Source organism: Triticum aestivum, chromosome 7B, assembly GCF_018294505.1.
Source record: "Triticum aestivum cultivar Chinese Spring chromosome 7B, IWGSC CS RefSeq v2.1, whole genome shotgun sequence".
Lineage (NCBI taxonomy): Eukaryota > Viridiplantae > Streptophyta > Magnoliopsida > Poales > Poaceae > Triticum > Triticum aestivum.
The window spans coordinates 126,281,674-126,288,911 of NC_057813.1; the positions used below are offsets into that span (position 1 = coordinate 126,281,674).

Here is a 7,238-nt window from a genome sequence, read left to right on the forward strand (position 1 = left end):
TGACATATTATAGAACAAAAATTTAAGAAACAAAACTTGCCATGATGAATTATTAAAATTTGTCATGATCCATGAAATAAATTTGACATGGTTCATAATTAAAAAGAAATATGTCATCAATTACTTTAAAAATGAAAAATTAGTGACTCAAATTTGCCATGAACCATAAAATAAATTTGCCATGGTGAATTGCTTAAATTTACCATGATACATGCACTAAAATTTGCCATGGTCTATACAAAAAGTACTTTTCATTGTCAAAAACTAGATTTGCCATGGTCAAAATATTAAAATTGCCATGATCTACAAAAAAAAATTGATGATCTATAAACTAAATTGCCATGATGAATTACTAAAAATTGCCATGATCCATGAATTAAATTTGCCGTGGTTAATTACTAAAAATTTCCATGGTCAATTAATAAAAATTGCCATAAAAAGTAGTTGAAATATAATGGTAGCTTTAAATCTAGAAGAAAAAACTAGACGAAACATGTCATGGCAACATTAGTGTAAATGCTATGACAACTTTAGTGTAAATATCATGGCAACTTTTTGTCCAAAACAAAGTCGTCAAATCAATATGGGATTTAGTTTTGAAAATCTCGTCAAGACAGATTTAATGATGAAACCATACAGGGCACGGTTAATTAAGGCGGCGAAGACCGCACAACTAGCACTCAAGAAACATCATACGAGCCGAATACAAGGGTGCCTAGGCCCAAGACTATCAATAGCACAACATATCCAACCATGTCAACCTCTGCAGCCTGAAGAACAAGCCGCAACCAGATGCGCACTCGCGCCTAACCAAGACAGTTACCATTTGTGTGCAGTGTACTGTAGCAAACCGAGATGTCTGAGCAGACGCTCCATTGTAACTGATGGACCTCCTCTTTGCTACACGGCCTGCCGGTGCCGCGCTTTGCATCCATGGCAATAGCATGATCTTGTTCCAAGCCTCTCCTGCAAAGCGTGGTCCAAGAGGGATCAAAACATTAGCTCAACTTCAGAGTGGAATCAATTTGTGGACAACTTCGTTCACATTCCATTTCGGCGCCGCATCGTATTTCCATTGAACTATAATATGTACAACGTCGATAATTAGTTCGGTCGTTTTATTGCTTATGTATCTATGTACATTGCCACAACACCAGTATAGCAGAAAGTCGGCGAAAAACAGGTTACTAGTCTTCATGATTACCTGACAGAAAAGTTGCAATTTTCTTCTTCTTATTTCACTTGGCCTTCTACTCGCTCTCACATGTCCTCGTCTCCAACAAGATAGAGCTTCTGCCCATCAATTACCATGTCCACTTCCTGAACCGCTGCGCCATCCTCACAGAGCAAGTGCAGGCGTGAGCCGGACAAACCCAGCTTCTCCTGGGCTGACCTGATGAGTTCATTGATAGTGTGAGGAATCCACAGCATCACCCCCTCTTTTCGCTTGACATCAGTATTCAACGATGGCAAGGGAACACGGAGCACAGTCGTTGATGTATTTTATCTGCCAGCAAAAGATTTATTTTGTCATAAGCGAACAATGTGCAGGTGATTTCACAGAGGTTTCAAGGCTTCTCAACTTGCCTCTAACTTTTTCGTCTCGTGTGGGGAACTTGGAGAGCTCCTCGGTTTTTGCCTCTTCCAGAAGCACTATAAGAGGCTTACTCCCGGACTTGCGCCCTTCGTCCAGCGGAGTAGTACCGCGTCTGCATACATGGCAATGCCCTTGCAGGTTATCAGGCCGTTCAATGAAAGTATTATACTCTTGATGGTTTGAAGCTTGATGGCATATATAAAGGATGAAATATTGTTTGGTGGTACCTGTCTGTTACAAGCACACTTGCACCAGCGTCTACCAACAACTTCGCCATTATATACAAGCCCTCTGCAGCGGCTATGTGGAGAGGATGCCGGTGGTCGTAGTCTTTCGAGTTTGGGTCGGCACCGTAAGCTAGAGCCCCCCGGATGAAATCAGTCTCTCTCTTTGATACAGCCATGCAGAGATGGATACCGGCATTCTCGAGGTTCAGCTTGGCTCCTTTGATAAAGAGCAATGAGGCCACTCTATCATGCCCCTGCTTTACTGCCTCTAGTAAGGGTGTGTTCCCAAAATTATCTGTTATTCAGCAAAGATCGAGTGCATAAAAATGTGTTATCATATAACTATACAAGTGTATATGCAAGAACTTGGAAATGGCCACAGGGATGCATTTCACTGAGTGAGCATACCAGTACAGTTGATATCAACGCCCTCATGGATAAGGAACTGCGCAACTTCTTCATAACCTTTGGAAGCTGCAAGATGCTGTGACGATGATGATGGTTATGGTTATATCAGGCATGCAATATTTTATTATTTAGGGTATAACCAGATAGAAAATCCTTAGCAATACGTACCAAAGGAGACCGCCCGTCATAATCAGTGTTCTTTGGATCGACTCCAGCTCGGATTAAGTCTGTCAGCTGATTAAGCTCACCGTGGAAAGCGGCGGTGTTCACTCTTAAGGTCAGCTCTTCCTCTTGTTTCCCTATATGGAATTTGATATCTGGTCCTATTTGTTTGACTCGTAGGCCGTATTCCTTGCTCTGCAGTCCGACATCATCAAGAAAAGAATGCACTATCCATGAATACTGGGATTAAATAAAATAATTACTGACATGTTGGTTATTTGTACTGTTTACCTCAGTAAGATTGCTCAAAAGTTTTCTTCCATCAGCGAAATAGATCTCCAATATGTATGTCAATGACTCTTTATCCAACCGTAAGAGCCTGCAAAGTTCACAAACACGAATATTGTAGGGCTGTGGAATGTTGCAAAGAATAGCAATTTCTCCAAAAGAGTTCCCTTGCTCAAACATTAAACTGGCCTCTTCTTGACCATCTTTGCCAATGCCAACTCCTTCCTGAACAACAAGAGCATAAGACCATGTTTCAGGCAAGTGGGCACACCTGCACCCATTAACTTGGAAGCCATTCTCTGGCACTAGAAATGTACCAACAAAAAGAAGAAGTCCAAATTAATGTAGCTGTAGTGCGTAGTCAGTATGACACAATGTTACACAAGATACTGTAGTAAAAATCAACAGTGTATTGAAATACGAAGATCTTCGTATGGTGGTGCCAAATACATGTGATATATAAAAAGCTGGTATCCTTTTTGCGCTTTATTTCTCAAGACACATATGACCATGCAATTTTGTGGGTAATCATATATGTGTGGATTTCCTATGCTCCTTAGATATACCCCACTACTATTCTCCATGAGTTCTTGCTCTGACATTCACATACTTTATGTTTCTACACTATGTACTCTCTCTGATGAACCGATGCATACTTCGCTTGTACTCCCTCCTTCCCAAAATATAAGGCACGGTTTGACTTTTCTGGTCTTCGTTGCACAACTTTGACTATATTTTTTATGTATTATATGTCTATAAAATTATTATACATACATATGAAATAAAATTGCTTTGCAAGACAAATACAGCAATGTCATTTATACATGTTCAATCCATATACTTTGATATATATTAGTGGTCAAAGTTGTGCATCAAAGACCGTAAAAAGTCAATCGCGCCTTATATTTTGGGAAGGAGGGAGTACTAATTTATCCCTATGCATATTAAGCATTGAAATTGACTTGATGATTAAGCGATAGTTGAATCCAGGGCCCACTGACCAAATTCTCGGCAAGGTGTCACTGTAGATTATGCTTTACTATTTAGTGTGTAAAATTGGGATGTGTTGCAGTGAATCCGATGGAAATATGTGAATCTCAAACCATCACCTGATGTTGCACCTACGGGTGCCATACCGTCATAGGTGGCTCTGCATGAGGTGTGTGGGGGGGCGGGGGGGATTTAACAGCAACTGCCCATCTGAATAACGGGAGATTCTAAGAATTAAGCAATTATTCCTAGGATTGAACTCACTAGTGCACCCTGACAGACAAAGTATAACTGATCAACTACACTTCCTTGCTCCAAAACAACTTCTTCTGGTAAGTAGAACTCTTCTTGCAGCCTGGCAACCTGCAAGGAGTAAAGAGCACAAGAGAGAATTATTGAAAAAGTTCATACAATTATAAAATAGATCAACATGTATAATTTGTTCAAACAAAAAGAATACTCACAATCTGTTGAAGGAATTCTGCTGAACATCCTTTGAACAGTGGTGTCCTTTCAATATATGGCATGTACAGTGTTTGTGAAATCTGCAAACGCAACACAATGTATGATACATCTTAAAAGACTCACAATAGAAGAAGTTTTCAAACTGTATTTGGAATAATGGCAAGATATCTAAAATATAAATCATCACCTTTGCACGAATAGAAATTGGGATATCCCGAAGAACAGAGGCTTCAGTGCGGCTGCTTTCATACTGCAACCTCAAATGACCCTTGATTTGTTCTCTGATGTCCTTTCCAAGTTTATGTCTGTTCATATACATGATAGCTTCTTTCATTTGATCCCTGAATCGCTCGGTTGCCGAGCCTTTCACAATAATTGCAGTCATGTTACCGATGAGATAAGCTCCAAGAACCATACCAAAGGAAACATATATCATGATAAATATCATTTCCCTTAGATTTACAGCATGAATGTCACCATAGCCTGCAAAGGAAAAAGAATATCATATAAATTTAAAATAAACAAAGGTTGCATGTTTCTACAAAGATAGTTGCGGAAAGTGGAAATTATTTGTTTAAGCATGAGACCAAAACTTACCAACAGTTGTCATGGTGACGATGGCAAAGTACATTGATGTAATATAACGTGTGGTTAGATCAATATCCCTGAAATGAGAATAGCTATAGTCTCCTAACTGCAAACTCCCTATCCATGTATATCCTTCCATTGATTCAGGAAGTGTTGTTGCCAGGTAATAGAAGATGCAAGCTGCCGTGTGTGTAAAATAGAGCTCCACAACTATGAGTTTCACTATTCTTGTGAACAGGTAATTAACACGAATGTCCTTTTCCAAATCCCTAAAAAACTGTGTAACTTTCTGAGTTCTTGTCATGCGAATCCACAATAAGTATCGTACTTCTTCTTTACGTCCACAAGCCTGTTAGAGTTCATTATATGTAAACGAGATCAGATAAGGTAAATATAACTACATCATAAGCTCCACACTGTATGTGAAATCAGTGAAAATAACCCGGGAGCAAAAGAATGACCTTATAGATAACATCCCAAGGGAAGCAACCAAGTAAATCGAAGATGAAGTTTGATTTGCAATATCTGGATTCATAAAGCAGAGAAATCATGGTTACATGTGTAGTCAGAGAACATATCGTAAAGTACAAACTGTTGGATGTAATCCTGTAGTAGGGAGTTTTTTCTTGCTTGTGTTGCTTCTGAGTAGCTTGTGGTGTATAGTCTGAGTAAGAGTTCTTGAACATATTGGGTTTGAGCAAGAAAGCTCGGCTAGAAAATCACCGAGTCTGAATCGTATACAAGTACATGTTCCTATATGTCTGAGTTGGATAATAATAAAACAGTTCATGAGGTGTGTATATGCATAAACAAAGGTTGCATGGTCTTCAAATAATAAGGAGAAAAGGAAGAGCATGGGTTAAGCACTGCAAAATTGGAGGAATATTGTTCTCGTCTTTGTATTCATGTGCTTGAGCAAAAAGCCAACACAGATGCCTGAGCAGAAACCCTCTTACATTTTTCCTCTCTCGAACAATTATCTAAATGTGCGTCGTTGTGTGTTAGATGAAACTCTCATATATATTTTCTGTGCGAATGAAAAACTCTCGTATCGTTGCAAGGATAAATTTTGAAAATACAGCTTGCAAATGCCCCTCTGGGAAGAGTTTTCATGGAGCAACATTAAAATAACTGAGAGCCACAGCACATTTCTCTTAGAATCCATCTGTTTTAATGACTGGTGTTTTCCATTCGTTTTAGTGAGTGGTGTTCATCTAAGGACGAGAAGCAAACATCTGCAGTACCACGTACGTAGGGTGCAAGTATTAGGCGATAATGCAGTGCTGCAGTTCAAATTCCAAACATGTGAGGCAGGAATATTACCGGACGGCAATAGAGGTTGGATTGTATACGATGCAGAGTGTGTCCGGGTCACGGTAGGCCACAAGAAACCTCAGAGCAATATCAATAAGGAAGGCAATCTGGCCAACCATGTCCAAGAGGAAGAGGTTCCAAGGCAGCCCCCTGAAGAACCCAAATTCCAAGGGTGTAAGGAAGGAACTAAACGCTGCCCAAAACACTATGAACCTTGTCCATATCCGATACCACCTGCAGAGACGCCACCCAAAACAAAACCACGAACCACTGAATTAGCTGCATTCCCGTCGATACATACAGCTTAAGCTGAAACAGTTTAAGTTGTTCGTCCTTTCTAGAATTGGTTTAAACATGCATGACAAAAATGTGAACTTGAAGCTTGCAGCATTCAACTCTAATTCATTGATTTGTAGCCATATAACCTGTTCTCCTAATTTGCAAAGAAGAATTTGCGGAAGAAGAAGGAACGGGCGGAGGATCGGTGGCGTGGCAGGGCGGCGGCACGTACTCGTTGTCGGGGTGGGCGATGTGGCCGCGGAGGAACCCGCCCTCCACGTCGTCGGCGAGGCGGCTGAGGGAGCGGAGCGAGGGAGCGCGGCTGCTCCGCGACGACTTCAGCCGGTCGGGCAGCACGTCCACCTGGTACTCCTTCTCCGCCTCCTCTTCCTCCTCCCCGACCCTCGGATTGGGCCGCAGCCACCTCCCCATTTGCACGGCATGAACACACCTCCGAATGCCAGTGAGTGATGAGCTCGATCGATCGAGCCCCCGCGCCGCCGGCTGCCCAGTTTCTGTGAACATCGGAGGTCTTGTCACATGGATCAGTCCGAATCGCTGATATTCTCGCCGATTCCCTTTTTGCGCGGCTTTAGGGCTCTTTGGTTTGCAGGGCTCCAAGAGGGAACAGGAAAAACATAGGAATGCATGTGCCAAAGAGAAAACTAGAAAACAAAACAATTTTGCTGACTTGGATGTTTGCCCAAATTTTCTGCCTTTTCTTCTCAAAATTCATGACAGGGGGTGATGCATTTACCTGCCTTTTTATTATATATAGCAAATGTGCCCGTGCGTTGCAACGAAAGACAAAAAAAATATGTCTAACCAAATAAGTATGACTTAATATCCTGAAAATATGTCTAACCAAATAAGTATGACTTAATATCCTGATATATGAGCGTACTCTATTTTAACATAGT

General features: G+C 41.0%; 1 pseudogene; it reads right to left on the bottom strand.

Annotated features, from left to right (window-relative positions):
- Positions 1-646: 646 nt before the first annotated feature.
- On the bottom strand, positions 647-6,965 carry LOC123159686 (potassium channel KOR1-like; annotated as a pseudogene).
- Between the last annotated feature and the right edge of the window lie 273 nt (positions 6,966-7,238).